This window comes from Taudactylus pleione, unplaced genomic scaffold, assembly GCF_031769625.1.
Source record: "Taudactylus pleione unplaced genomic scaffold, aTauple2 ptg000209l, whole genome shotgun sequence".
Taxonomy (NCBI): Eukaryota; Metazoa; Chordata; class Amphibia; order Anura; family Myobatrachidae; genus Taudactylus; species Taudactylus pleione.
The window spans coordinates 366,592-388,399 of record NW_028284611.1 but is presented as its reverse complement, the minus strand read 5'-3'; the positions used below and the strand labels follow the sequence as shown (position 1 = coordinate 388,399).

Below are 21,808 nucleotides of genomic sequence, written 5' to 3'. Positions count from 1 at the left end.
TGCTGCTGTTCTTGTACCCTGAGCAGTGCTGACCACCTCCATCACTCTGCTGTGCCTCCAAGACTAGTCCCTGATACCTGGCCACTATTGATATCTGCTGTTGTCCTTGTCCCCTGAGCAATGCTTACCACCTCCATCACTCTGCTGTGTCTCTGTGACAAGTCCCTGCTTCCTGGCCTCTACTGTGATGTTAGGTGCTGGTGTAATACAGAATACCCAACACTTCTGTCCATTGGTTAGGGAAACTAGCCTCTGGCTATCATAGCATCTCCTTTTAAACTGTATGGCCCTTCAGCTGGCTGTTCTGTCTAGCACCTGCTGTCAGTCACTGTCACTGTGTAATCTGCCACTGATAGACTCCCGGCCACCAGACTGTCAACCGCTGCTGGGCACCACCACCAGGGTGGTTGCAGGCTCTGAGATGCAGGTAAGATGCTGGCCAACAAGATGCTGGACGTTGGTATACCTATCCAGAAATCCTGATGCCCATTAGGAAGTCGATGCTGCAATCATGAAGGGATCAAGATACCAATGTCATCATCCTGGGGACAGGGGCTAAGGGAAGGCATCACCCCAGTAGGGTTAGGTTTAGGGTGCAGGAAGGAGGGGTTAAGGTTAGGCACTATCATGGGGAGGTTAGGGTTAGGCACCACTGGGGGGAGGTTAGGGTTAGGGGGAGAGGAGGAAGGTTAAGGTACTTACAAGCTCGTCAGATTCTGCACAATCAATATTCCGGCATCTGTATTTGAACCATTGGCATCTCATGCACTAGCATATCACACTCCCATCATCTTCACAGCTCCCGCTGTGACAGACTCCTTCACCGGCTCCATCCCTCTGTGCCTGGCAGCCTCTTCACAACTCTGCTTCCAAGCTTGACATAGGGGGTGAGCACCCAAGGAAAGGACCTCCTGACTAACTGTCAGCTACTGCTGACAGCTATTACTTCTCTCCAACTGGACCCTCTTTTCCCACCAATCATTCCCAGCCATATCACTTCTCCCCTTCTTCTATTTTTCATGTGCATCCCATACACTGGGGTATATTTCTACCCCATGTAGAGCCCATAATAAGGTTTACATACACAATGCATTACTCACATATATATTCCATGCATTACATTCATCTGTATATGTAGTTTTACCTCACACATTTTACATTTATTAATATTGCATACATTTATGAATACAGTGCTTCTTTTAATCCATCACTAGGGTTACATAATAAATAGGGAGTCTTGTTAACCAGATCATTAGAGATCTACAGGGATCCAGTGGTGAGCACATGGGGTGGCCTAGTGTGAACAACCAACATTTGCAAAAACTAGAGATGTGCATTGACCCCCGTATTTTGATTTTGGTTTTGAATCTGGATCTCCCCTGGTTTTGGATCTGCATTGGTTTTGCCAAATCCTCACCTACGTGTTTTATTATTCGGTTTTGGTTTTGGATCTGGATTTTTTCTTAAAAAAATCATAAAAACAGCTAAAATCACATAAAATGGGCCTGTTTTTGTTCCTACAATATTATTAACCTCAATAACATTTATTTCCACTTGTTTCCAGTCAATTTTGACCACCTCACAGTATTGATTTTTCTTCATCTAGTTAAAGGGCCAAAAGCTTGCATCTAGCTAGCTGGCTCAAAACTGATCAATAGAGTTGAGGACTGTGCAAAGATGATGGTTAGGGTACCCCTTGAGGATTGAAGAATTGATAGTTGATAGTTGCTGTAGCCACTGACTGAAGTAAGAAGAGTTGATACTTGATAATTGGTGCAGCCCATGGTTAATATGTGATAATTGGTGCAGCCCCTGGCTGAAGAATCGATAATTGGTGCAACCAATGGCTGAAGAATTAATAAATGGTGCAGGCCCTGGCTGAATTGATAATTGTGCAGCCCCTAGCTGGCTGAAGAATTGATAATTGGTGGTGCAGCCCTGGATGAAGAATTGATCATTGGTGATGCAGCCCCTGGCTGGCTGAATAATTGATAATTGGTGGTGCAGCCCCTGGCTGAAGAATTGATAATTGGTGATGCAGCCCCTAGCTGGCTGAATAATTGATAATTGGTGGTGCAGCCCCTGGCTGGCTGAATAATTGATAATTGGTGGTGCAGCCCCTGGCTGGCTGAATAATTGATAATTTGTGGTGCAGCCCCTGGCTGGCTGAATAATTGATAATTGGTGGTGCAGCCCCTGGCTGGCTGAATAATTGATAATTGATGGTGCAGCCCCTGGCTGAAGAATTGATAATTGGCGGTGCAGCCCCTGGCTGAAGAATTGATAATAGGCGGTGCAGCCCCTGGCTGAAAATTTGATAATTGGTGGTGCTGCCCCTGGCTGAAAATTTGATAATTGGTGGTGCAGTCCCTGGCTGAAGAATTGATAGTTGATAGTTAATTGTTGATGCAGCCTCCAGGCTGAGTAGTAGTGGAATACAGAGCTATGATTAGTCCTGATAGAGCTTTGTGGTCTAGAACTCATGGCATGTTGTGGCCATTACAGCCTTGAGGGCTGGTGAGGAGTGACGACAGCTGGCCTTTGGGCCGTGAAGCAGGAGGTGGCCTTTGGTCCGTGTAGCAGCCTTAAGAGCTGAGAACCCTTGGCTGAATATCACTGTTGTGCAACTTGTGCTGTCGGGTTGACACAACAAGCAGCAATTGGTTTTGAATTTACTTTAAAAAAACGAAATTGGCATGCAGGAGATGCTGTCTGTGGCCATTACAATTTCTAGACATTCATAAATAAACCATAACATAAAAAATTTCAGGCAGCAATGCCCCAACCAGTACATAATGGAAAGGAAAATGCCCTGGATAGCTTTTTTCTGCTCTACCATCTGCTGAAGCATATAGAGGGTAGAATTCCACTTAGTTATTACCTCTTACTTCAGCTGATGGCAGGGCAAGTTCACCAGTTCTTGCTGGTGCTGCAATCTTCAACACGCAGTTGCTGAATGTCAAAAACGCCTTGAAATCTTTCAGGCCACTGAGAGCATCTCCTGCATGCCCCTGTAATTTTTAAAAAATGTTGCACCACCAGATTAATTGTGTGAGCAAAACATGGGATGTGATCGAATTTACCCACATGTAATGCTCGCACAATATTGCTGGCATTGTCAGAAATCACAAATCCTGAGAAGAGTCCAAGTGGGGTAAGCCATTTTGCAATGATTTCCCTAAGTTTCTCTAAGAGGTTCTCAGCGGTATGCCTCTTACTGAAACCGGTGAAACACAGAGTAGCCTGCCTCAGAATGAGCTGGTGTTTGTTAGCTGCTGCTGCTGTTTGCACTGTTGGAGGCAATACACCTACTCAGTGGGCTGTCACAGTTATGTAATCTTTAGTTTGCCCTGTCCCACTTGTCCACATATATGTGGTTTAGTGAACAGTGGGCACAACGGCAATTTGGAGAACAATAGTAAGTTTTTTTTAATGCCATTATACATATTGGGAATTGCTATTCTAGAGAAGGGGAATCTAGAAGGCACATGGTAGCGGGGACACAGGACCTCCATTAACTGACTAAAACCCACTGTATTAATGGCAGACACTGGATGCACATCTAATACCAGCATAGCTGTTATGGCATCAGTAATCTGCTGTGCAGCTGGGTGTTTGCTATCATACTTGTTTGCCAATGCAAAGGACTGTGTGACAGTCAACTGTTTGGTTGAACTTCCTGAACTACTAAAAGTAGTCTTTTTTCTGGTCCCCTTCTGGGATGAAGATCAACTTATAGCAGCAGCACCAGGCATAACACTCAAAGATCCTTCTGAGGAACAACAGGTGGGAGAGGAGTCAGTCCTTATGATATTGGATGCAGGACTACTTCCGATCATGAATGAGGATGTTGATGATGATGTATGTGTTGGTGGTGGATATTGCAGGTGCTTGGATCCAGATAGAAGGGAGCAGCTTGGTGACACTGGACTGATTGCTGTTTGTTTTTTTATTCACAAAGTTTCAATAACCTTTCCTATTTGATGAATGATATAACAGAGAGGAGGTTGGGCCTTACCTCTACTCACTGTTACTTGGCAATGGTCACAAATGGCTTCGCAAAAGTTGTCCGGATTTGGGTGGAAATAATAAATAGAAGTGGATTTTTTGGTCCTTTGCCCAGGCATGGCAACAATGGGATTTTTCATACCACGGGCAACAACAATTGTTGCCTGATTTACAGTTTTTACACAAACATCCTCTTCATCATCAACATCCTCATCATACTTGTTGTTATTGCCAACTAGATAAATATCCTCCTCATCCTCCTCGTGCAATTCCATAGAAGCATCCTCGATTTCTACATCAGAAGGCACACAAATGGTGGACTCTCCTCCATTTGTGATTTTTTTTCAGAGCACACAGTTGGTTCCGGTGTCTTAAAAGTTGATTTTTTTTAGCCTAACTTTTTGGCCTGACTTAAGCCCTGGTACATTGGCATTCATAGATGATGTTGATGGCCTTGCATCATATTCATGACTGCTGCCGACAGCTAAAAGACATGTATGTGGATCCTGCTCTCCGGTCATGTGACTCCATACTCAATATGCACACCACACACAAAATTTTTTATTTTTTTATTTTTGGGTCAGCAGCCCCTTTACAGACAGCAGCATAGCACCCATGCACACCTATGCTGATGACAGGTGAGGCTAACATGCACAAAAAATATATTTATTTTTTGGCCAGCAGCCCTTTGACAGATAAGAGCACACCACCCCTGCTCACCTACGCTGATGACAGGTGTGGCTAACATGCCACACAAAAAAAATATTTTTTTTTACACTTGGGAGAATCCCTGAAAAAAGCAGCAGCCCCATAACAGACAACAGCACAGCACACTTTCACTGATGACAAGTGTGTCTAACACTAATATTTATTTTTTTTTCACACTGGTGGTGGGTGAAGAGCACCCCTGAAGGAAAGAGCACCCTGTGGACAACACAGCACTACAGCCAGCCCCTATGGACATGACAATGACAGCCAGCCAGCCCCTATGGACAGGACAACAGCCAGCCCTTCTATAAACTACAGCCAGCCCTTATGGGCAGGACAACAGCCAGACCCTTATATGGACACCAGTAGCCAGCCCCTATGCACAGTGTCAGTGTGCAACAACAACAGCACAGCACAGATCCCAGCTCCCTCCCTCTTCACTCTCCACAGCTGGAATGAAAAATGGCGGTGGTCACAGAACCTTTATAGAATCCAAAACCCACGAGAATCCGACAGCTTTGTGATGATGTTTTTCCTTGTTTTCAGATCAGAGTCAGGTGGGAAAACCTGAGCCGAATCAGATCTACCTTGGATCCACGTAGTTCAGGGGGGTTCAGTTCTCAGTAGAGATGTGCGCCAACCCCCATATTTTGTTTTTGTTTTTGGATCTCCCCTGGTTTGGGATCTGGATTGGTTTTACCAAAACCTCACCTCCATGTTTGTTTTAGTTTTTGGATCTGGATTTTTTCATAAAAAATAAAAAACAGCTAAAATCACATAAAATGGGCCTTTTTTGTTCCTACAGTATTAATAACCTCAATAACATTTATTTCTATTCATTTCCAGTCAATGTTGACCTCCTCACAACTCACAATATTGATTTTTTTCATCTAGTTAAAGGGTCAAAAGGTTGCATCCAGCTTGCTGGCTCAAAACTGATTGATAAAATTATTAATAAAGTTGAGGACTGATAATGATAGTTGGGATACCCTTAAGGATTGAAGAATTGTTAGTTGATAGTTGGTGCAGCCCCTGGCTGTAAAACTGATAATAAATTAATTAAAAACAACTCATTGATGCAGTCCCTGTCTGTAAAATTGATAATAAATTAAAAAAACAATTCATTGGGTGCAGCCCCTGGCTGAATAATTAATAAAATGAAATTCATTGGTGCAGCCCCATGCTGTTAAATTGATAATATATTAATTAAAAACAATTCATTGGGTGCAGCCCCTGGCTGTAAAATTGATAATAAATTAATTCAAAAACAATTTGTTGGGTGCAGCCAGCTTGCTGTAAAATTGATAATAAATTAATTTAAAAAATAATAAATAAAAAACAATTCATTGGGTGCAACCCTTGGCTGAATAATTAATAAAAACATAAATTAATTGGTACAGCCCCTGGCTGAAAACTTGATAATAAATTAATTTAAAAATATATCATTGATTCCTAAACCAACCATAACATTAATTTAAAATGTCAGGCAGCAAAGCCCCAACCAGCACATAATGGGCCTTCCCATCCACCCTTATGTTGCATACAAAACAGGACAGTTTAACAAACCAATCATTTTGGTGACAAGGACTGCGAATTGTGGCTGAAATGATTGGTTTGTTTGGACCCCCATAAAACAAGCTGCCAATATGCATTGAAATGAAAATGATCCCATACACAAACTGGTTTTACTTTACAAGTTGTCGTGATCCTCGTCATCGTCATCTCCATCAGTGTGTACATCCATTCCTTCACACAATATTAATTTGTCCCCACTGGAATCCACCATGGGCGCTTCGGTAATTGTTTTATGTGATTGTTGGTAGAGGTCTTCCTAATGGAATTTATAATTCATTTAATGAACATAATCTTTTCCACATTTTGAGGAAGTAACCTTCTACGCCAAACACTGACAAGGTTGCCAGCTGCACTGAATACTCTTTCGGAGAATACACAGGAGGGTGGGCAACTTAAGTAATGCAAAGCCAGTTTGTTTATGGGACTCCAAATTGCCTTTTCCTGCCAGTACTGAAAGGGACTGTCTGACATGCCTATTAGGATGTTATCTGTGAAATAGTCCTCCACCATTCTGTGAATTAAGACTGCATCACACATAGCCACAGTAGAGGACATGTCACTAGTAGGCAGTTCTCTCAGGTCTGACCAGATGTAATTTTTTGGTGAATGATCTGCATGATGAGCTGGCATTCTGTAAGAAAAATTGAGTTTTTTCCTGGCAGCTGCAGAGATGATGGCATTTCTCCTGTGGCTGCAGCTGACAATTTTTTTACCAACAGTTCTTTGCATAGTTTTAGATTTCAGTCTGTTGGAAAAAAACTCACAAGGTAGGACTTAATCCTAGGATCCGGAATGGTCGCCAAAATATATAAGATTTCAATAGATTGACGACTCTTGGATCCTGGAGGTGAATCAAGGGCTTGATCCACCAGTCCGACAATTGCTCCATTTCACCTCCTCCTTCAGTTTCTCCAGCTGTTTTTGCAAAAGTCTGATAAGGGGAATGACCTGACTCAAGCTGGCAGTGTCTGAGATAACTTCATGTTTGGCAAGTTCAAAGGGTTTGAGAACCTTGCACAACACAGATATTATTCTCCAATGCGCTTGAGTAAGGTACATTCCCCCTCCATGGCATATGTCATAGACCATTGTATAGCACTTGATGGCCTTTTGCTATTCTTCCATCTGCTGAAGCTTATAGATGGTAGAATTCCACCAAGTTACTACCTATTGCTTCAGCTGATGGCAGGGCAAATTTAACAGTACCTGCTAGTCATGCAATCTTCGACAAGCAGTCGCCGAATGTCTAAAATGTCTGGATATTTTGTGTGCCACCGAGAGCATCTCCTGCATGACGGTGTCAGTTTTTAAAAAACATTGCGCCACCAAATTAATTGTGTGAGCAAAACATGGGAAATGTTGGAATTCACCCACATGTAATGCTCTCACAATATATGGTGGCATTGTCCGAAATCACAAATCCTTAGGAGAGTCCAAGTGGGGTAAGCCATTTAGCAATGATTTCCCTGAGTTTTTTTAAGACGATATGCCTCTTACTGAAACCAGTTATACAAAGAGTAGCCTGCCTCTGTATCTGCAGTCTTTTGGTAGGTGTTGCTGCTGCTGTTGCTGTTATAGGCAACACACCTACCCAGTGGGCGCTAACAATAAAGTAATCTTTAGTTTTCCCTGTCCCACTTGTCCACATAAGGTTTCTTTTAATGTCCTTGAACAGACTTAGAATTGCTTTTCTAGCAAGGTGGAATCTAGTAGATATCTTGTAGCGAGGACACAGGACCTTATTAAACTTTTGAAAACCCACTGCAGTAATGGCAGGTACTGGATGCACATCTAATACCAGCATAGCTGCTATGGCGTCAGTAATCTGTTGTGCAAATGGGTGATTGCTGTCAAACTTGTTTGCCCTTGCAAACAATTGTTTAACAGATAATTGTTTTTTGGAGGATACACTACAAGTAGTCTTCCTCCTGGTCCCCTTCTGGGATGAAGATCCACGCATAGCAACAGCAGCAGCAACAGGAGTAGTCATCAAGGATCCTTCTAATGAATCACGGATATGAGAGGGGTCAATCATGCTTTGAATACCAACATTGGATGCAGCAGGTCTACTCCCAATGACAAATGAGGGTGTTGCTGATGCAGGTTGGAGATTGAAGGTGCTTTGATCTCACAGATAGGGAGCAGGTAGGTGACACTGGACTTGTTATGTTTTGAGTTTTGGAACTTGATGTAACAAGAAGAAGTTTCCTAGGTGGATTTGGTCCCTCCCTCTACTCACCCTTGCTTGGCAACAGTCACATATGGCTTGACAACTGGTATCCAGATCAGGAGGGGGGGTTAGGTTTAGACACTTAGAGGGGGGATTAGGTTTAGGCACTGGGGGGGAGGTTAGGGTTAGGCACTCCTAAGGAGGGTTAGGGTTAGGGGGGTAGGTTAGGTTAGTTTATACTTACCTTTTAGACGATCAGGATTTTCAGCCTTGTCGGCCAGCCGCTGTCGGGATTTGAACCGCCGGACTTGTGTCGGGCGGTAAATCGTATGTATTCCGCTGTCACTGCTGGCATCAGCAAGGGGTTGGAGTCGTGGGGGGCCCAGAAATATCTGTGTAACGGGCCCCAAGATTCCTGTTGTCGGTCCCGAGTCCAGGACACAGCAGACAGCACAGCACCTCTCCCCAGCCCTACACTACTCACCCTTCCTGTTCAGTCTCCACAGCCAGAGTGAAATGGCACCCGCTGCATCCCTTATATATAGAGATGAAAGCTTGCGAGACGCGATATGTAGTCTCTTTGGTTTTGCCTCGATCTGAGAGATCTGAGTCAGACGGGAAACCCCGAGCCGGCTTGGATCTGACTTGGATCTACAAAATTTGGGTGGGTTCAGATCTCTTAGATCTGAAACCGCTCAACTCTAGTAAAAACTTAATACATACATAATATTTTTTTACAATTTATTTTTAGTAACTATGGTTGGATCACATTTCCCATTACAATAATGGGAAATGCGATCTGCTTTACTAAAAATAAGTGATAATTAGGGGTTGGAGTAGAATTTTATTAATTCTACTCCAATTGCCCTATAGTAACTACAGGTGATACTAAAATAATGTGAAAAGGGTGTGAAAACACCCTTTTTCACTTTATTTTAGTAAAAATAATGTTAATAAATAGAGCCTCATGTGTAAATAGCAACAGCAGACATGATTGCCCCCTACCCAGGTGCACTTGCCCCAGTACATACATGCCTATTCTCAGTGTCCAATCTGTATTTCCCTCCTGGGGGTGCTGGACCACTGATTACTGGCACTCTGTGCCCATGTAAAATCCCGATCAATTAGCCTTTTTGTTGAGCAGTTCCCCCAAAATCTCCACACAGCCTTCTGTACCTGCAGGTCAGAAACAGTGCTGGTCAAATACAGAGCAGGGTACAGTGCTGGTCAGATACAGAGCAGGGTACAGTGCCGGTCAGATACAGTGTGAGTTGGATACAGTGTGGGTTGGATAAAGTGCGGCTTGGATACAGTGCGGGTCAGATACAGTGTGGCTTGGATACAGTGCGGGTCAGATATAGTGCGGGTTGGATACAGTGTGGGTAGGATACAGTGCGGGTTGGATACAGTGTAGGTCAGATACAGTTTGGTTGGATACAGTGGGGGTCAGATACAGTGTGGCTAGGATACAGTGCGGGTCAGATATAGTGCAGGTTGGATACAGTGTGGGTAGGATACAGTGTAGGTCAGATACAGTGCAGGTTGGATACAGTGTGGGTTGGATACAGTGGGGGTCAGATACAGTGTGGCTAGGATACAGTGTGAGTCAGATATAGTGTGGGATACAGTGCGGATTGGATACAGTGTGGGTAGGATACAGTGTGGGTAGGATACAGTGTGGGTTGGATACAGTGGGGGTCAGATACAGTGCAGGTCAGATATAGTACGGGATACAGTGTGGGTTGGATACGGTGCGGCCAGATATAGTGCGGGTCAGATATAGAGCGGGTCTGTTATAGTGTGGGTCTGATATAGTGCAGGATACAGTGCGGGTCAGATATAGTGCGGGATACAGTGTGGGTTGGATGCGGTGCGGGTCAGATATAATGCGGGTCAGATATAGAGCGGGTCTGATATAGTGTGGGATACGGTGCGGGTCAGATATAGAGAGGGATACAGTGCAGGCTGGATACAGTGTGGCATACAGTGTGGGTTGGATCATACATGCAGAATAATGACAATTTTCTTGTGGAACGATGGGTCCGCGAGTAGGGGGCATGACCTAATCACGCCATTCTACGAGAATCATGTCATTTGGCCCCGTCCCCTTATTTAAATATGTCATTCACTGCAAATTGCTGCGAGGGGTGGGGCTTAATTATGCAATCCTTTTGGCCCCACCCCCAACACCTCCCACCTTCTCGGGGAGGAGAATTAAATGTCTGCAAGTATGGGCTGTATACAGTTCAGGTCGGATATAGTATGGGATACAGTGTGGGTTGGATACAGTGCAGGCCGAATACAGGGCCTGATTCTGACCCGCTCGTAAGCGGCCGCTCTTTCGCTCTGAGCGATGGTCGCACAACTGCGCATGCGTATGGTTCGCAATGCGAGTGCGCAAACCAGTCATTGCGTTCGGAAATCGTGGGCTCGTAATACACAGAGAGGCCACTATTTTGAGTGACAGAATGTGGCTTTTGTGGGTGGTAACTGGGGAAGGTGCTTGAGAACGGGGGAGTGGATGTGCGAACGCAGGCGTGCCCGATTGTCAAAACGGAGATTAATGGGAGTGCATAATTAGCAAAGGAGCATCATCAACCATGTCACTTGGTTGTCTTTTAGCCTGAACTGCTCGCAGTGATTGCGGGAAGTAAGGTCTACCTCAAGCGCTCAGTTCAGATGCCTCTCGATGTTCCCGATTAATCTAATAAATACCGGAGATGATGTGTGTTGCGAACGGCAAAGGGGCGTCTTTAGAAAATAGCGAGCGAAATTAGCGGCTGCTCGCTCAGACATAGAGGCGTCCTCACACCGCAAAGAGCGATCGCTCAATTTAAATATCCGGCCCCTTTTTGAATGCGAGCGGCAGCTATTTGTATCCGGGTCTAAATCACGCCCACAGTGCGATATACTGTGCAGGTTAGTTACAGTGCACTTCAGATATAGTGTGGGTTGGATACAGTACAGGTCAGATATAGTGTGGGATACAGTGCAGGTCAGATATAGTGTGGGTTGGATACAGTGCAGGTCAGATACCGTCTGGTAAACACTGTGGGTTGGATACAGTGCAGTTCGGATCCAGTGCGGGGTACAATGTGATTTGGTTACAGTGCATGTCTGATACAGCGCAGTTTATAGTGCCGGTTGGATACAGTGCGGGATACATTGTGGGTTGGATATAGTGCAAGTCGGATATGGTGTTGTATACAGTGCAGGTTAGATGAAGTGCAGCATACAATGCGGGTCGGATACAGTGCAGGTTGGATACAGTGCAGGTTGGATACAGTGCGGGTTGGATAAACTGCGGGTCGGATACAGTGCGGGTCGGATACAGTGCAGGTCGGATACAGTGCAGGTCGGATATAGTGCGGGTCAGATACAGTGCAGGTTGGATACAGTGCAAGTCGGATACAGTGCGGGTTGGATACAGTGCAGGTTGGATACAGTGCAGGTTGGATACAGTGCAAGTCAGATACAGTGCAAGTTGGATACAGTGCAGGTTGGATACAGTGCAGGTCGGATACAGTGCAAGTCGGATACAGTGCAGGATGGATACAGTGCAGGTTGGATACAGTGCAAGTCGGATACAGTGCAAGTCGGATACAGTGCAGGTTGGATACAGTGCAAGTCGGATACAGTGCAGGTTGGATACAGTGCAAGTCGGATACAGTGCTAGTCGGATACAGTGTGGGTTGGATACAGTGCAGGTCAGATACAGTACAGGTTACAGTGCAGGTCAGGTACAGTGTGGATTAGATAAACCAATAGTGCACTTAATGTGACATCAGTGTCGGCACTGTGGGTATGCCGGCAGAGTCCACAGTGCAAGAATGCCAGTAGCATCCTTAGTGTGCAGGTGCTGGTGGTGTCAACAGTGTTGGGGGTGTCGGTGGTGTCTTCAATGTGGGAGTGTTGGCAGTGCAGGCGGGGCTGACTGTGTCTTCAGTATGAGGGGTGGCAGTTCGGGGGTGCTAGCAGTGTCCTCAGTGCAGGGTGCTGGCGGTGTCAGCAGAGCAGGGGTGCCAGCAGTGTCCTCAATGTGGGGGTGCTGGCAGTGTCGGCAGGGCAGGGGTGCCAGCAGTTTCCTCAGTGCATACTTGCTTACCCTTCTGATTCAGCTGGGAGCCTCCCGAAAATCGGGTGCTACTGCCGGCCCCCTGGAAAGGCAGGCAAACCTCCCGGCAGCCGCCGACCCCTCCTGCATCATTTTGGCCTCGCCCCCTGCTTCACAATGCTGGTAATCCCGGCATTGTGTAGTGGGGGTGGGGCCAAAATTACACCATCATGTGGTCACGCTCCACTCTGCCCACAAATGCCGGCTACACCCCCTTGATTTGTCGATCTGTCTGCCCCCTCCTGGAAAGGGCAGCCAGAAAGTCTACAACCCTGCCTCAGTGTGGGGATGCTGGTGGTGTCAGTAGTGCAGGGGTGCCAGCAGTGTCCTCAGTGAGGGGGTACTGGCATTTTCATCAGTGCAGGGGGTGCTAGCAGTTTCCTCAGTGAGGGTGTGCTGGCGGTGTCGGCAGAGCAGGGGTGCCAGCAATGTCCTTAGAGTGGGGGTGTTGTCAGTGGTGGGTGCTAACAGTGTCCTCAGTATGAGGGGTGGTAATGTCCTTAGGGCCTGATTCAGACCCGCTCACGAGTGTATAGCGGGACGATGGTGGGCCATTTCGCACGTGCGGCGTGCTCAGTGTGGGTGTGCAAGCCCCAGAGCAAGTGAGAACTTCACTTGCTCCGGGGCTCGCTAAAAAAACGGGTTGGCTGTCGATGTTGATCAACAGCTCTCACCATTTTGTAGGCAGGTAGGGGGGGTGGCTGCACAAACTGAGGCATTCCCGAAGGAATGCCTGCCATTTGTGGGCGGCCCTACTGATATCACAAGTGATGTCAGCAGAGGACTTCCTGCTCTATTAGAGCAGGAGGTCCACTCGGGCTTGCAGTAGACGAGACCCTACCACAAGGGTCTCGTCGCAAGCCCGATGGTCACGATAATCGCAACCATCACCAGGCCGGTCTCAAAAGCTGTGGGTGTTCACCCACAGCTATGCGAGCGGCCTGGAGGCGGATTTTTTATTTTCAAATCTTCCTTGATTCAGAACGAGCATTTGCAAATAGCGAGCACCTCTGAATCAGGCCCTTAGTGCGAGGATACCAGCAGTGTCCTCAGTGCAGGGTGCTAGCCGTGTCAGCAGAGCAGGGGTGCCAGCAGTTTCCTCAGTGCATACTTGCTTACCCTTCTGATTTGGCTGGGAGCCTCCCAAAAATTGGGTGCTGCTCTCAGCCCCCTGGTAAGGCAGGCAAACCTCCCGGCAGCCACCGACCCTTCCTGCGTCATTTTGGCCTCACCCCATGCTTCACAATGCTGGTAATCCTGGCATTGTGTAGTGGGGGTGGGACCAAATTACATCATCACATGGTCACACCCCGCTCTGCCCACAAATGCCAGCTACACCCCCTTGATTTGCCGATCTGTCTGCCCCTCCTGAAAGGAGCAACCACAATGTCTACAACCCTGCCTACAACACTGCCTCAGTGCCAGCCATATCCTCAGTGTGGGGGTGGTGTCAGTGGGGGTGCCAACAGTGTCCTCAATATATTGGTGGCAGTGTCCTTAGTGTGGGGATGCCAGTAGTGTCCCCAGTGTGGGGGTGCCAGCAGTGTCTCCAGTGCAGGGTGCCGGCAGTGTCGGCAATGCGGGGGCACCAGCGGTGTTAGCAGTGGGGTGTAGCGGTGTCAGTGCGGGGGGATGGGTGGCATCTTCCTTCCTTTTCCTGTGTCAATTGAAGTCTATGGGAAAGTGCTTATTGGCTCAGAGCTGTGACAGATGGATTTCTCAGCCAATCAGCAGTAAGCCCATTGAATTCAATGGGACTTTGAAAATGACCGCTCGAGGCAAAACTTCAAAATCCGATAGCGATATCTCAAGGTTTTGCCTCAAATAGGGATCCAGGGAGGGCATGGATATCTGAGCTGTGTCTCATATCTCCTCGTATCTCCAAAGTTTGGGTGTGCTCATTTCTCTGAGAACCGGGCCCACTCATCTCTAATTTATTTTAAAAAAAATAAATAGAAAAAACAGTTACAATTACGTCAGTTTGTCCTGTAAACATGCAATCCAAAACCCGAGTTGGTTTTTTAAATCCAAGTTCCAAACCTCTGGAAGATCCGATCCGGGACTTGGTTCGTCTCTGTACCCTAAAGTGATTTCCGAACGTGTACTCGGTTCGACTCAGAGCCCCTAAATTCAGTTGTTGTCGATTCTCTGAGAACCAGACCCACACATCTCTCATTTTTATATATGTATTTAGAAAAGTAAATTCATCACCTAAGTGACCTGAAAAGCGCAGTCCCTGAGAGTAACCACAGCAACAGGTAAACACTCATCTCATCAGTCTGAATTAAGCAACCAAATTTATGTTCTTCCTTTCCAGGAAACTCTCTAAAATTTCATAATGGTATGAAATTCTCCACCTATGATAATGACAGAGACGAATACTCAGGAAACTGCGCAGAGCTATTTAAAGGAGCCTCTTGGTACAAAAATTGCCAAGCTACCAACCTCAATGGCTTATACCTGAAAGGCACCACTACCCAGTTTGGCACCGGCATGATTTGGTCTACCTGGAGAGGGCCATTCTACTCGCTGAAGAAGAGTGAGATGAAGATCGCAGTGAAGAAATAAGATATGCTTCAATAGGTCCCATGTGTAGCACAATAGGCATTACTATACTGCTAGATGGAGGACAGAGAAGCCCGACCTTTGTGTTCTTATCTTCCCCATCTTTTACCTCTTCCTTTGCAGTGTGAACGGTCTCTGGCCACAGGGTGTGATAATGCTTCCTTCTCTGGGCTCACACTATGTCTTTATGTTTATTAGCAATAGAAGCACTATAAAAATAAATACTATGCACAAATAAAGCAAACTGTTTTCCTGTTAGCTCTTATACACTTATAAAGTTCTGGAAAGATGTGGAAAATGTTGACTGTGGTGCTCCGTGATCGTGATGTGCCATAATCAGGGTCATTTCAGGTGTAATAAAACACAACCGCGCGATCTTTGGTATACGATGACAGTGTATGTAGTGTATCTTGCATTCGCAGAAAGAGAACCACCCATATACGCCTATGCCGATTCAGGTCCAGGGTTCCACCAATTACCTAGAAGGAGCTTTGTGAAGAATCATGGAGAAGTGTTTTTTGTTAATAAGATATCATTTCTACATCAATTCCCTTTAAAAAAAATGAAATAAATATATATATATATACACACACACACACACACACACACACACACACACACACACACACACACACACACATATATATATATATATATATATATATATATATAAAATACTGTGCAAAAGTATTAGGCAGGTGTGGAAAAAATGCTGCAAAGTAAGAATGCTTTCAGGAATAGAAATGGTAATAGGTTACTTTTATCAAGTAAAAAAATGCAAAGTGAATGTACTCCTTGTTAATTTACTTTTTAAGTTGGGTGCTCGCCTATAGATAAAGGTTTGTTTCTTACGAATCATTTTCCCCGATATAGTATCTTTTAATAATAGATGCCAGTGTTTCTTAACAATCCCCTCCAGCTTTCTATATTGTCCTGTGTATTCTGTTATAAATGCATATTTGTAGGCATCTCCTCCTTTATTATTATTATAATTTTTTTCTTTTTCTTCTAAAAGTTCTTCTCTATCATTATCTTTCTTGAATTTGTCCAAAGTCTCATTCTTATATCCTTTATCTAAGAATCTTTTCTCCATACTTCTGATCTGATCTGCGCAAACTTATTTTTTACTGCAGTGCACCGGTGTCCGGTTTAAAAAAATATCACAAATTTACCAACTGGCAGCGGCTGCAGGTGGGCATGCTGGCGGGCCCCTACAAGATTTGGGCCCTTGGGCAACTGCCCAACAAGTCCAATGGAAGAGATGGCCCTTTCAGCAGGGCAACAATTCCAAACATACTTCTAATGTCATTAAGAACTATCTTTGGCGTCAACAAGTAATCCTGGAAGTGGTTATATGCCCCCTACAGAGCCCTGATCTCAACATCATTGAGTCTAAGTTGGATTATATGAAGAGACAGAAGGATTTGAGCAAGCCTACATCCCCAGATGATCTGTAGTTAGTTCTCCAAGATGTGTGGAACAACCTCCCTGCTGAGTTCCTTCAAAACCAGTGTGCAAGTGTACCTAGAAGAGTTGAACAATTGATGCTGTTTTGAAGGCAAAGTGTGATCACACCAAATATTAATTTGATTTAGAATTATCTTCTGTTCATTCACTTTGCATTTTGTTAATTGATATAATCTATTAACACTTCTATTTCTGACAGAATTCTTGGTTTGCAGCATTTTATCCACACCTGTCTAAAACATTTGCACAGTACTGTACATATATGAACATGCTAGCCAAAAATAGACAAGACAAAAAAACAATAAATCATGTAATTAGCTAGACTAAAACAATTTCTTATATCCAGTTAAACCAGTCATGAAGTGGCCAATTGTGTAGGGAATTACATAGCAAATAGCTGAGTGTGTTAAAATGCTGTCCAAGTATTTCTATCTTCTAACTATGGATTCTGAGTCACACACAAAAGCATCTATTGGTGGTCGAACATATGTGAGTTTAAGCAAATGGCCCACAGACCTCTTCCCTCTGTGCAGACAAATGTACAATTACAGAGAGGCCCCCTTTCAGCACCCTGTGCCTGTTATAATACAGATTGGTGCGTCCTTAGATGCCACCATCAGTCGCACCACCGAAACTTGCACCAGTCATATGGCAGGTGCAGCGTCTGACCACGGCCTCCTATGGCTGCTTCTGTGCATCTGTGTATGAGCCTCTTGCACTGACATGGCCGTGACACTCCCATAACACTGAAGGACCATTATTTGCGTGCACTAGAAGTCACTGCCCAGGAGCGCCCATCACTTTTATGCCACATTTCGATCGCAACCACATCTTTGTGCCTTTGCTCTGTGTAATACACACTCTGTAGGAGTTCTCAGACATTTTCGAGCATGCCCAGTTGCAAATAATCCCTCCACTACGTGATCACTGAGCAGTGTACGTGGCACGATAAGGCTGCTCAGATCCCTCTTCGCATCCCCAGAACTCCTTCCCATAGAGAGGGGCTACGAGATCAAGTGCCATCTGAAGATGCGAATGTTCTCATGAGGAAACTCCTAAAACTGAAAGTTTTTGGGGTTTGCTGAATATCAGGGGGTTATATCGGACCCCTGATGATGAATGGCCCAGTAACTAAAATATGGGGAAACTAGTGTTTCTGCATGGTTACTAGGCCATTTATTGATGATGAATAGGCCCATTATCACAAATAAAATTAGCATTAATAATCCATTAGATAATCATCTAAACATTGCATCGGATGTTGATTCCTTTCTAAACACAGGTTCCATGTTGCTTATAAGCACTCTTGAAAAGATTATCAGGCAAGTGATTAAACCAAGAGGGTTTTCTTTTTGGATCATAATAAATAGCTAAAGGCACAATCTTATGTTTTCTTTTCCAAATAATGTAAAGCATCTTCTGGTGAACTGAGGTCTATGATTCCTGAATCAGCAAAAATCCTTAATCGAGCAGGATATAATAAATATAAAAGGATATTGCGCACTGGATTCAGAAATAATCGTTAGAGGTGAGCTGCACTTTTGGAACGGGTGTCTGCCCTCCTATGTTAAATACAAATACCTGATCTATGGTCATAGATCAACAAAATGTGCTCAGAACCTATAACCGGATAGTATGTGTTAGTTGTAGGTGTGTGGAATATTGATAAGTTAGGAACTGGATATATTGTTATAAGATTTTATTAGGGAAAGGGTTGAGGCTAATAAACTAAAAAACTAAAAGGATGATAGTTCATTGACTGAATAATGACAGTCAAAATGCGAGATGTATGCCGTATAAATGGCAGTGTTCAGTCTCTAGAGAAAAAAAGGGGGGGTTTGATTAAATCAAGAAAAAAGCAGCAAAATCAATCAATAGATGATGCGGTGAAGCTATAATGCTTCAGTGGTGAAGCAGGAACCAGAGACCATACAGTTCACATTATACAGTGTCCGGTTGTATGATTAAGTTGAATGTTGGTGCGGCGTCCCACACTTGTAATTAAATAAATGGGGCTGCTGATGGATATTCCAAGGCTGGCTGTTGCTAATTGGGTCTTCCCAGGGTAAGTAGTACGGACCCTAGTCCGAGTGTGTAGAGGTGTGTATCCAAACCTATGTATGGCCACAGAGCATGCCTGCAGCCTACCCGTCAGTGCTAGGCAGCCTGCGGTGTGTCCCGCCGGTCCGCAACCAGGTATGCAGCAGGGGGGGGGAAAGATGGCTGTGGTACTGGAGACCAGACACCGTCTTCTCAACCTCCACTGTGGACTCACCTCCCAGGGACTCGGCAGCGTCCGCTCTTCCCCTTGCCGGATAGGGACCTAAGAAACTGGTAGTCCACGCAATCTATGGACACTTAAGATTCATTTTTCCTAAGAAACACCTCACCTCCTGCTAACCAATCAGAGAAGAGGCGTACCCGGAAGTCGTGTATTTAAACAAACCAAGGACCCACACATACCATCAATCCCGCCCAGAGGAAAACCCCACGTGGGTCGAAACGCGTTGGCCACACAAACTCAAAGAAACAAGGAAGCAAGGAACCAGACACCACACGCGACCAGACAGCGCCTGGCGAATATCCAAGCGAGCAGCTGATTCCGCCGAGAGACACCGGAGCAGGGAAGGACGCGACTACAACACGCCAGCAAGGGGAAGAGCGGACGCTGCCGAGTCCCTGGGAGGTGAGTCCACAGTGGAGGTAGGGAAGACGGTGTCTGGTTTCCAGTACCACAGCCATCTTTCCCCCCCGTGCTGCATGCCTGGTTGCAGACCGGCGGGACACACCGCAGGCTGCCTAGCACTGACGGGTAGGCTGCGGGCGTGCTCTGTGGCCATACATGGGTTTGGATACACACCTCTACACACTCGGACTAGGGTCCGTACTACTTACCCCGGGAAGACCCAATTAACAACAGCCAGCATTGGAATATCCATCAGCAGCCCCATTTATTTAATTACAAGTGCAGGACGCCGCACCAACACTCAACTTAATCATATAACTGGACACTGTATAATGTGAACTGTATGGTCTCCAGTTCCTGCTTCACCACTGAAGCATTATTGCTTCACCGCATCATCTATTGATTGATTTTGCTGCTTTTTTCTTGATTTAATCAAACCCCCCCTTTTTTTCTCTAGAGACTGAACACTGCAATTTATACGGCATACATCTCGCATTTTGACTGTCATTATTCAGTCAATGAACTATCATCCTTTTAGTTTTTTAGTTTATTAGCCTCAACCCTTACCCTAATAAAATCTTATCAGGATATAATAAAGCAAAATATTCGTCCCTCATTGATCAATTTAACATAGATTGGTGGAAATTTTCTAGCTTTTGATACATCAGCTGAATAGTCCTGAAATACAGTACGTAAAGTTGATGACCTTCCCATTCCAGATTTGTTATCTTTCTCAATGCAGTCCATAATGCCATCTTATGCAGAAAATTTAGACACTGGAAAATCTCTGTCCTGGGTCTGGTAGTTGAATTCTCTCTAATAGGACCAATGTACTCTTCCAATAACCATATTGGTATCAGCTAGGAATTTTTATTGCAATGTCCCATGAAAGGTCTCTGGGAGACCTACCGTATTAACTGCAAATTATTCTCCTAGTGCGGTTTTCCAGATCGTCTAACTTGTAAGTGATCTGATTCTGTGTTTTATTTAAGAAAACTGACTGCTTCTTCAGTGCATGTAAATCATGAAAACATTAACCCAAATGGATATCAGTTACATCTAGGGATGAAAGGGTTCGGTTCCCTGAGAACCGAACCCACCCGAACTACAGGGATCCGTGGCAGGTCCGAGTCGGCTCGGTTTTCCTACCTGACTCAGATCTGAAAACGAGGCAAAATGTCATCATCCAGCTGTCAGATTCTCACGGGTTTTGGATTCTGTAAAGGTCCCATGATCGCCACCATTTTTTCATTCTGGCTGTGGAGAATGATGAGGGAGGAGGGAGGGATCTGGGATCTATGATCTGCACTGTTGTTGTTGCACGCTGACGCTGTGCATAGCGGCTGGCTACTGTTGTCCATAAAGGGGCTGGCTGTTGTCCTCTCCATAGGGGCTGGCTGGCTGTTGTCATGTCCATAGGGGCTGGCAGTTGTCCAGTCCATAGGGGCTGGCTGGCTGTAGTGCTGTGTTGTCCAGGGGGTGCTCTGTCCTTCAGTGGTGCTGCTTACCCACCCCCAGTGTGGAAATAAATATTGTTTGTTAGCCACACTTATCATCAGCGCAGGGGTGCTGTGCTGCTGTCTGTTAAGGGGCTGCTGCCTCTTTCAGGGGTTCACCCCAGTGTTAAAAAATAAAAAAACATTTTTTTTTGTGTGCATGTTAGCCACACCTGTCATAGACGTAGGTGCGCAGGGGTGCTGTGTTGCTTTCTGTCAAGGGGCTGCTGTCTCTTTCAGGGGTTCACCCCCAGTGTTCAAAAAAAAAATCTGTGTGCATATTTGCCATACCTGTCATCGGCGTAGGTGTGCAGGGGTACTGCGCTGCTGTCTGTCAAGGGGCTGCTGGCCAAAAAAGAAATAAAACTATTTTTTTGTGTGTTTGTTTAAGCCTCAACTGTCATCGATGTAGTTGCACAGGGGTGCTCTGTTGCTGTCTGTCAAGGGGCTACTGTCTCTTTCAGGGGGTTCACCCCCAGTGTTCAAATAAAAAAATTAAAAAAATGATGTGCATGTTAGCCAAACCTGTCATCGGTGTAGGTGTGCAGGGGTGCTGTGCTGCTGTCTGTCAAGGGGCTGCTGTCTCTTTCAGGTGTTAACACCCAGTGGGCCTCATTCAGACATGCTCGCAAGCACATAGCGCTCGTGAGCAGGTCGATGGTGTGCCAGTGCACATGCGCGGCATGTGCAAACCCTGGAGTGAGCGCATAAAGCACTCGCTTCGGTGCTCGCATCCAAATGGGGCAGCTGTCAATGTTGATCAACAGCTCACCCCATTTGGAAGGTGGGGAGGGGGGGTGCTGGGCAAATGGATGTCAGTAGGTGGACTTCCTACTCTATTAGAGCAGGAATTCCACTAGGGCTTGTGGCAACTAGACCCTACTGCAAGGGTCTCATCGCAAGCACGATGGTCGTGATGGTCTTGACCATCGCGACCATCACCTGGTCACTCGCAAAGGTTGTGGGTGGTCACCCACAGCTTAGCAAGTGGCCAGGAGGTAGACTCTAAAGAAAAATAA

At 45.4% G+C, this 21,808-nt stretch overlaps 1 pseudogene; it reads left to right on the top strand.

The window, feature by feature from the left end:
• Window positions 1-15,143, top strand: part of LOC148517795 (microfibril-associated glycoprotein 4-like) — an 89,003-nt pseudogene extending 73,860 nt beyond the window's left edge.
• The last annotated feature ends 6,665 nt before the right edge of the window (window positions 15,144-21,808 follow it).